Source organism: Portunus trituberculatus, chromosome 36, assembly GCF_017591435.1.
Source record: "Portunus trituberculatus isolate SZX2019 chromosome 36, ASM1759143v1, whole genome shotgun sequence".
Taxonomy (NCBI): Eukaryota; Metazoa; Arthropoda; class Malacostraca; order Decapoda; family Portunidae; genus Portunus; species Portunus trituberculatus.
Genome location: NC_059290.1, coordinates 7,964,044 through 7,974,093, shown reverse-complemented (window position 1 = coordinate 7,974,093; position 10,050 = coordinate 7,964,044). Strand labels below are relative to the sequence as shown.

Below are 10,050 nucleotides of genomic sequence, written 5' to 3'. Positions count from 1 at the left end.
AGTCACTCTGCCTGTAGAACTGTAAAAACACCTCAAAAAAACACGTGTAAATTTAAGGAAAGGCTTTTGAAATAGTGAGTGAAGCGCAGAAGTGTTTGTGAATACGAGCCTCACTTCACCACTCTCATAGACTGAAGAAGGCCATTGTTAGTGTTAGTGTTGCTGTCATCACGTTAAACCTTCGACAAACACCTTATCTGCTTAACCTAACCTTACCTAACCTTACACACACACACACACACACACACACACACACACACACACACACACACACACACACACACACTAAGATAGCCCAGTGTTACCAAACCAGCACGTTAAACTTTCGACATTTTAAAGCCACCTTGTATGCTTTACCTAACCTAATTTAACCTCATCTCACCTAACCTAACCTAACCTAACCTAACCTAACCTAATCTCACCTCACCTATTTTAAACCTCACTTCACCTCATCTAACCTGAACTAACCTAACCTAACCTCACCCTATCTCACCTCACCTAACTTCACCAAGCTTCACCTCACCTCACCTCACCTCATCTCACCACACACACACAAAGACAAGGGAATATTACCAAATCATCGCGTTAAACCTACAACTTTTATCTTCCATAGAGCAGTTTAAGATAGCAACACCTTGTCCGCCAGGTAATTAGGGGAGGCAGGTACAGGTAACCGAAGGGCCTTGACTCACCTTTGTCCCGGCATTCATGAACAGGTGAGGCACGTGCATACTAATTAGCAACAGGTGAAAGGGATTTAAGACTGGGATTAAAAAGATTAGTGGACGTTGAAAATAGACTGTGGTAGACTGAAGCATACTGAATAATAACCGAAGAACAAATAGTAGATAGGCTGAAGACTTGATGGTCGATGAGGACAGATAAGAAATTGACCGCGAAAGGGAAGTCTGATAGTGCTAATGGTGAAATGATGATAGGTGACAAACGATAGTGATGCGGTGCTGGGGATTGTAAAGGGGAAAGTGATGACAGATAGTGATGGGAATGATAATGATGGTTGATGATTGTGATGAAGGCTGGGATGACTGGTGATTACTGGTGTGTGTGTGTGTGTGTGTGTGTGTGTGTGCCACCACACACACACACACACACACACACATACCATAAACACTTCTATAAACGTACAATACCTCTCTCTCTCTCTCTCTCTCTCTCTCTCTCTCTCTCTCTCTCTCTCTCTCTCTCATAAGTGACGCAACGGGAAAATGTCAGATTCGAAAGTAGATTAAAAAGAGTAAAAGAAAAAAAAGTGAAGGGAATATACTAAAAAAGAAATAAAAATCTTGAATAACGAAGGGAATAAAAAAGAAAATTATAGATAACGAAGGAAAGGGAATATGAGAAATGATGATAAAGGAGATGAATAGAAAAGGAGACAGTGGAGAGGAGAGAAAATATGATAAAGATATGAATGGCGAATGAGAGGAATGAGGTAACAAGGTTGGAATGAATGGAATGGAATGGAATGGAGGAGGAGGAGGAGGAGGAGGAGGAGGAGGAGGAGGAGGAGGAGGAGGAGGAGGAGGAGAATGAGAGAAGAGAGAGAGAGAAAAAGAGAGAAGAGAAAGAGAAAAGAAAAGAGAGAGAGAGAGAGAGAGAGAGAGAGAGAGAGAGAGAGAGAGAGAGAGAGAGAGAGAGAGAGAGAGAGAGAGAGAGAGAGAGAGAGAGAGAGAGAGAGAGAGAGAGAGAGAGAGAGAGAGAGAGAGAGAGAGAGAGAGAGAGAGAGAGAGAGAGAGAGAGAGAGAGAGAGAGAGAGGTCATCCTTTCACACCTGTAGGATCTGGGAGCTAAGGAACTGGCAAGGCAAGCAACTGCTCATAAGACCTGCTTCCTGCCTGGTTTGGGTCACTAGGGAGGGGGGAGGAGGGAGGGAGGTCAGGTAGGGGAAGAGGAGATGAGGGGGGGGGTGAGTGAGGGGGCGTTTTGTAAGAGAGTGAGGTTTATACAACTCTCTTCTTTTAGTTTGTTTTTATCTATCTCCTCCTCTTCTTTCCATTTTTCTAGAGTTTGTAGGGAGAATAGATAGATTGAGTAGTGTCTCTCTCTCTCTCTCTCTCTCTCTCTCTCTCTCTCTCTCTCTCTCTCTCTCTATGCCAGTCTCCTCTCCGTTTAGTAGTCTGATGTTTATTCTTCCTAGGTGTTGTTCTCCTCCTCCTCCTCCTCCTCCTCCTCCTCCTCCTCCTCCTCCTCCTCCTCCTCCTCCTCCTCCTCCTCGTCTTCCTCCTCTCTTAACACGTCCATCTCGTCTTCAAGTTACGTGTCTTGTATTGAAATGTCTTCCTTTCTCCCACTTCCTCTTCACCCTTTCCTCCTCTTCTTTCTTATTTACATCTGAATATCTCTTTCTTATTTCCTCTATTTGTCTATCTTTCCCCTTTTCTTCACTGCTGCTCCATCTACACGTTTTAATATTCCTCCTTTTCTCTTTTACTTGTTTGTGTCCTCTAATTGCCTCCCTTCTCCTCCTCCTCCTCCTCCTCCTCCACCTTTCTCTTTTATATTCACTGTTATTCCACAACCGTCCTTTACCAACCCTCCTCCTCCTCCTCCTTCTCCTCCTCCTCCTTCTGTTCGTCCTTCACAGGTAGAAAGGGTCACCTGCCTCTGTGTCTCCCTTCTTCTTTTCTTACGCAATTCATCTGCTTGTTATTTATTTTTTTTTCATTGTGCAACTAAACTATGCAATCATTCTTGTAGTGCTGTTATTGTTGTTACTGTTCTTGTTTGGTGTTTTTTTTTTCTCCATCCTTCTTTTCTTCTTGTTCTATTTCTCTTTCGTGTTTTGTTTTTTTTTATCTATTTTTCTATTCTTGTTCTATTTCTTCTTCGTCTTGTTTTTCTTTCATCTATTTTTCTATTCTTGTTCTATTTCTCCTTCGTGTTTTGTTTTCCTTCATCTATCTTTTTTTTCTTGTTCTATTTCTCTTTCGTGTTTGCTTTTCTCATTTCTTATATCTATCTTTTATATTTTTCTTCTTCTAAATAAATAATGTGGCTTTTATATATATATTGCTTCCTGCACGCCTTGTCTTTCTTACTTTTCTTTCGTTTCCTCTTATCTTCCCAGCTACACCTTATCGGATCTGCTTCCCACTTCTACTAATCCCAAGATACCATTTGATTCTTATCTCACACACACAAAGAGAATCAGACACTATTTTTCCATTTTCTTGTACATTTTTTCTCGACCTGCTAACCCGAATCTCGTGAAACAGGTTCGAATGCCAGGAACGAAGCCAATAAACGTTTCATTCTCCCTGCTTCGAACCGCCGACACGAAACGCTCCGATGATTCTGTAGTACAACACGGCGCTAATTGGCGAGTTTATGACCTTGTAACCTTCGCACAAAGAAAACGGAACTAGGGACCAGGAACAAAAACAGAAGGTTGGGATTTAAACGTGAATAGATTAGCAGTTTTTTTTTTTTTTTTGTTATTTTTGTGGTTTAGTTTTTGTTAATTAAAGAAAAGTATTTATGTTAAGCACTAATACTTCTACTATCACCACCATCACCACTACGACCACTACTACTACTACTACTACTACTACCACCACCACCACCACCACCACCACAACAACAAAACTGACCCCCCCCCACGATAATTTACTGGCACGAGGAGAAAACAGTCAATATGGTCACGCCAATTAGTCGCGGGTTAGGAGTCATCTTGATTACGCGGCCTACCTTGTGTTGGCAATACTGTGGGGGGGGGAGAGGGTAGTGGAGTCTTGCATTGTTGCCAGCTACGTTACAATTGACCCTCTAGTGACCTTATTCTTAGTGTGACCTTATTTAAACTGTACATATCTCTCTCTCTCTCTCTCTCTCAACAAATGGGAGGATTGAAAGTATAAAACCACAGAATAAAATCAATAAATAAATGAATGTAAACAAAACAAAACAAATAAACAAATATATAATGGAAAATAAATAAGAAAGTGAAAATGAAAGGCGAGAAAGAAAAGAAGGAAAGCCAAACAACCACATACCATTGAAAGAAAGAGAAAGCAAGGGATAAATAAATAAAGAAGGAGGAGGAGGAGAAAATAAAGAAGGAGAAGGAGGAGGAGGAGGAGGAGAAAATAAAGAAGAGAGATTAGCTGTGTGTTGAGAGAGAGAGAGAGAGAGAGAGAGAGAGAGAGAGAGAGAGAGAGAGAGAGAGAGAGAGAGAGAGAGAGAGAGAGAGACGGAAAAGTAAAGCGAACCACTGACCAAAACAAAAAAAAGACAAGTAAACAAAAAATATATAAATAAAAACTTAAAAAAAGGGCTCGAGAGAGAGAGAGAGAGAGAGAGAGAGAGAGAGAGAGAGAGAGAGAGAGAGAGAGAGAGAGAGAGAGAGAGAGAGAAGGAAAGGGAGACAATTTAGTAAGCCAGACAAGAGACCTCCAAATGACCTTGCGAGACCACCACCACCACCACCACCACTACTACTACTACCACCACCACCACCACCACCACCACTACCTAGCCCCTTGCCGAGTGAATGTGCGAATGTGAGGCGGGGGTGATGGCGGCTGGGGAGGGAGGAGGGAGGAGGGAGGAGTGGGAGGTGAGGGGCGTGGCTGTGATCTGGGGTAAACTGGGCTGAACTGGGGTGAACGGGCGGGGGACTGGGGTGGGGTGGACTGTGGTGGGTGGGTATTTTGTCTTGTGATCTCCAGCTGTGGTGTTGCAGGAATAGCTGTTTTGAGTTGTGTAGTGTGTTATAGGGATGATACTGTGGTGTTGTGATTGGCAGCAATGATGTGTGTATTTTCAACTGTGATTTAGGGATACAAGATCAGTGTTGCCAAATATATACTTAAAACAGATTACCATGATTTCTTTTCTTTTGGCAGTAACTTAGGGTGATATTTTAAGTTTACAATAGTTAGTCAGCTTAAGAATTAACCTCTTCAGTACTGGGACGCATTTTTACCATGAGTTTTGGGTATGATTAGACGATTTTATCTGCATTAGGAAGGATCTATGGAGGTCAAAAGATTAATGGCCAGAGTCTTTACTATTTTAATCCCCCACATAAGTTTCTGAAACGGTATAATATGAAAACACGGTATGGTACTGAAAGGGTTAAAACAGATAATCATGGTTTTTTTTTTCTTTTTGCTGTAACTTAATGGTGATATTTACGGCTTACATTACTTAGTCAGCTTAATTTGCAAGGATCAATCTCTTCAGTACTGGGAGACAAGAATTTTGGGTATGATTAAACGATTTTCATTCACATTAGGAAGGGACTCTGGAGGTCAGGAGATTAATACACAAGAGTCTTCCCTATTTTAATCCCAACATAAGTTTCTAAACCTCTATGAAATCACCAAAAAGTAAGTAGAATATGAAAACACGTCGAGGTACTGAAGGGATTAATATTTCGTGATTTAGGCTTTTAGGGACCTGCTGGAGTAACTTAAGGAAATGGACAGGTAAATCTTAAGGGCTTCAGGTTCGTGGGATCAGCAGTGTCTATGATGGTCACTGTGGAGAAGCAGGTGTGAGTTTTAAGGACTTTAGGTAAGTTTGTGCTAGCTTAGGATTAGATTTGGGAGCATAGAGTTAAATCGGAAGGTAGTCTTTTGTATAGTTTAGGAAATGTAAGGTGAATTGTGGAGGGTGTTTAGTGTCTATAAGTGTATTTGGGCTATGTAAGGGTGTAAGGAATAAGGAATCGGTTTAGTAGTAGTAGTAGTAGTAGTCACATTGGTGGTGATGGTGGTGGTAATGGAGGAAGTGCACGGAAAACACAATGATACAATGGTCCTAAAGTAATACAAAAATAGTACTGTTTTATGGAAATTCAATCAATAATTTGAGTTTTGCGGAGTTTTATGAATGCTGAAAACCTGGTGATTCAACGAAGAAGATTTGAAGAACAGTGTTATTTATTATTTCAACTGGTTTTATTTGTATTTCTGAATTCATAGTGTTTGGTGAGATGAGATGAAAGAGGCGAGTGAGATGAGACTTGAAAGGAAAGGAAATAGAGATGTTATAACTCAAGACCAGAAAGAATATAGGAGTATAAAGATAAGGATTAATTAAAGGTGAGATTACCAAGATAAGAATTCTGAATAGTCACTGAAAAAAAAGAAAGATAAAAAAAAAAATTACAACAGAAAACCAAGTGTAAAGAGATAGAAAGAAATATAAGAGAAAGAGACGGTGAAGGGAACGAGGAAATATATCAAGAAATGAGATGATTTTATGCAAAGATGAGTCTGAATTGAAATTAATTAAATTGGAATAAATGAGTGAAGAGGAGAGGGTGAGACGAAGGTGGCCGAGAAGGAGGAGGAGGAGGAGGAGGAGGAGGAGGAGGAGGAGGAGGAGGAGGAGGAGGAGGAGGAGGAGGAGGAGGGCGGCCCAGTCTGGCAACGGTGAGGTTGGGAAAATCCTGGACACTATATTCAGCTTTCTCTCTCTTTCTCTCTCTCTCTCTCTCTCTCTCTCTCTCTTATTCGTAAACTAGTTCTCTTATTCATTCTATATTATATACATATTTTTTTTTCATTCTCAGTTTCTCTTATCAAATATTCTAGTTCCCTTTCTTTTATCTTATTTTTTCCTCCCTCACCTCTTCACGCTTTCTTCTCGAACCTCATTACTCTTACCTGATTTTCCTCCTAGATTAAAAATTTCTCACTTCCTTCCTCCCTCTGTGCATTCTTTTCTCCCTCTCCCCACTCCCGCTCTATCTCAATATAATAGTCAGCTATTACCTCACAACTCTTGCGCAAAAAGAAGATATTACAAAGAGAGAATAAAATAGATACAAAAACAAGGATCTTTATATAAATCATGCAGAAATCTTTGGAAGTCTTTCGTATCGCCTTCTGCAGCGTCGTCGGCAGTTTTGTGTCCCTTCTGACCTTCTGAACGTGATATACCAGAAACTTTGCTGTCTGTTGATCTGATGAACCGACTGTCTTGGAGAGTGGAAGGCGGGAAAGTAATGGTGAGAAATGGCAAAATTCAATCAGTTTTGTGTCACGAGAGTGTATCTAATGGCAAGAAATGGCAAAATTCAGTCAGTTTTATATTGTTGGAGTGAATTTAATGGTGAGATATGGCAAGAATTCAGTCAGTTTTATGTCGTGAGTGTATTTAATGGTAAGAAATGGCAAGAATTCAGTCAGTTTTATGTTCTGGAAGTGTATTTTGCAAGATCTGAACACTGTGATCTGCATTTCCAGCTTCCTATGACTTGAGTTTATTTAAAGAGAGGATTCAAGACATTTGTCCGTCTTTTGGCTAACTCTAGCGGATCTGGAAGGGGGCTGGTGACTAAGTGGGCCTTTTTGTTGTTCTATGCCGGCTTTTACCTCTTACATAAAAAAAAAAAAAAGGCGGGAAAACAACGGCAAGAATTAATATTAAGGAGTGTATTTGGTGCAAGATTTGAACACTGGGAATATACTTTCAATCATCAATAAAATAACTGTTGGATGAGTGAGATTTCAACTAAGGATGTGAAGTTTTTGGGCAGGTGGTACAACGACAATACTGGCTTGATCTTAAAGTAAAGTAAAGTAGTTGTATTGCAGTCACAGTATCATACCTATATATATAAAATTATCTTAATCTTATAGCTTGATTTTGAGGAACGCAAGTTATAATTTCAAACTCTCAAGCGAAGAAATTTTTGGATACAGAGAAATTAGAGTGTTTGATTTTAGGGATAAACGTAACTATTTCCAACTCATAAGTGAAGAAATTTAACGTATGAGAGAATACATGAGGCTGGGAGTCAAGTGTTTAATCGCTCCTTCTTGAAAACCTTGACACGAGATGCAAGTTTACGATGATCAGTCCTTAACCCTTTCAGTACAGGAAGCATTTTTACCTCGAGCTTTGGGCATGATTAGACCATTTTATTGACATAGGAAGGGTCTGTGGGGGTCAGAAGTAGAGTGACCAAAGTTTTCACTATTTTAATCCCCACATGAGTTTCTGAAGCTGTATAAAATCACCAAATAGTAAGCAGAATGAATATGGAAACACGTCCTGGTACTGAGAGGGATTAAGTTGAATAAAGAGCAAGATTTAGAAGATTCTTTTTTTAATTCGACATTATTAGGACACGAAACACAAATTCTAAAAAAACAAGAGAAGTCTATCAATCTGAGGTGAATAAAAGCTCAACAGTATATAAGGTGTTCAATATTCTTAGTTTCAGTGACTCAGCAGCTGATCGAGACTGTTTGTGCTGAGTAAAGGTGTGAAGGGATTAAGGCAAAGGAGGTCAGGGGGATAGGACGGGGTGACATGGGGCCAGGGGTGCAAGCTAGAGGGGGGAGTGCAAATTGATATTAAGTGGTATTTAAATGATGTTTGCGATTGGTGATGTTAGCTGAGGTGAGTCAGTTGATGGCTAATGATGATAGTGGTGATGAAGTGTGGTGTGTTGGATTCTGTGGTGGTGGTTGTGGTGGTTGTGGTGGTGGTGGTGGTGGTGATAGCTTCGGAAGTTATTGTGGTGATGCTGATTCGTATTTGCTAAGGTGCTTGTGGTGGTGTTGTGGTGGTGCTGGTGGTGACAGGCAGTGTGGAGGAGATAAATGGAAAATGTGTTTGTGTTTGTGGTGGTGGTGTTGGTGGTGGCACAGTTACTTAGCTGGTGTTGTTGTTAATATTGTTTTTTGTTGTTGTTGGAAATGGTGATGTTTTTGTTATTCGTCATTTTTACTGATACTGATGGTGTTAAGAGCAATAATAATGTTGCCTTTCGTGTTATTAATGATACTGATACCACTATATCACCGACAACACCACACAACACACAAACACCAAACACAAGAACTAACACCACGTACACGTACAACGAAACATGCAACCCACGCACCATACCACAAAACAAACGTAACAACACACACACACACACACACACACACACACACACACACACACACACACACACACACACAGACACCATACCACCAAACCAAACCAAACTTAACCTAACCATGACAACTCACAAAAACAAGACAAATAAATAAATAAATAAACAAATACACCAAAAAAACACCAAAATCAACCACAAACAACACCAAACCTTACAACACCTAAAATTCAAACACCACACGCTGTAACACTAGCAACCTCGTGGTCATAGTGATGCTGGTGGTGGTGGTGGTGGTGGTTGCGCAAGTAGGGATGAGGTAGTGAAAGTTTCTCACCTGAATGTACGGAGTTCCTTTATAGACGTCGCATAAGGCCGTCCAAGCTGACCGGTAGAGGGAGTGTGGCTGGCTGTCCCACACGTACTGCAGGTGAAGGAAGAAGGCTCATTAGCATACCTGTACTGAAGGGGGAAAGAGAGAGGGAGAGAAGGAGACGGAGGAGATGGAGTGGGAAGGTGAGGTGATGATACAGAACTAGAAAAAAAATGAAGAAAGGGAGAGGGAGAAGGAGAAGAGGAAAAAATGAGAAGGAAGGTGAGAGGGAGGGAGAGAGGGACGGGGGAGAGGGAGAGGATACAGAGCTAGTTACAGAAAAAAAAAAAAATCAGTGAAGAGGAGAGGGAGAGGGAGAGAGAGAGAGAGAGAGCATGGGAGGGAGGGTGAAAGGAGAGGAAACAGAGGTAGTTATAGAAAAATGAAGAAAAGAGAGAGGGAGGAAGAGGAAGAGGAAGAGGAATAGAAAGAGGGAGAGGGAGGAGGGAGAGAGAGAGGAAGGGAGGGGAGAGGAGGATACAAAACTAGATACAGATAAAAAGAAATGGAGAGAAGAGAGAGAGAGAGAGAGAGAGAGAGAGAGAGAGAGAGAGAGAGAGAGAGAGAGAGAGAGAGAGAGAGAGAGAGAGAGAGAGAGAGAGAGAGAGAGAGAGAGAGAGAGAGAGATGGAAAGAATACAGAGCTACATACAAGAAGAAAGTGAAGGAGAGAAGGAGAGAAAAAAGAGAGGATAGAGACAGAAAAAGAAATAGAGAAAGGAGAAAATATGGAAAAAAAAATGAGAGAAGAAAAAACATACATAAAAAAAAGAGAAGAGAGACAGAGGAAGAAATATACACCTAGGAGAGATAGA

At 40.9% G+C, this 10,050-nt stretch overlaps 1 protein-coding gene and 1 long non-coding RNA gene across 13 annotated transcripts in view; one reads left to right on the top strand and one right to left on the bottom strand.

Moving 5' to 3' along the window:
- Positions 1-10,050, bottom strand: part of LOC123513488 — a 141,962-nt gene that overhangs the window by 43,759 nt on the left and 88,153 nt on the right. Inside the window, exon 2 of the long non-coding RNA XR_006677377.1 lies at positions 9,201-9,287. This is a non-coding gene — a long non-coding RNA (uncharacterized LOC123513488). The remainder of the gene's footprint in view (positions 1-9,200; positions 9,288-10,050) is intronic.
- LOC123513485 (mucin-2-like) overlaps positions 1-10,050 on the top strand; it is a 115,315-nt gene that overhangs the window by 27,260 nt on the left and 78,005 nt on the right. The window lies entirely within an intron of this gene.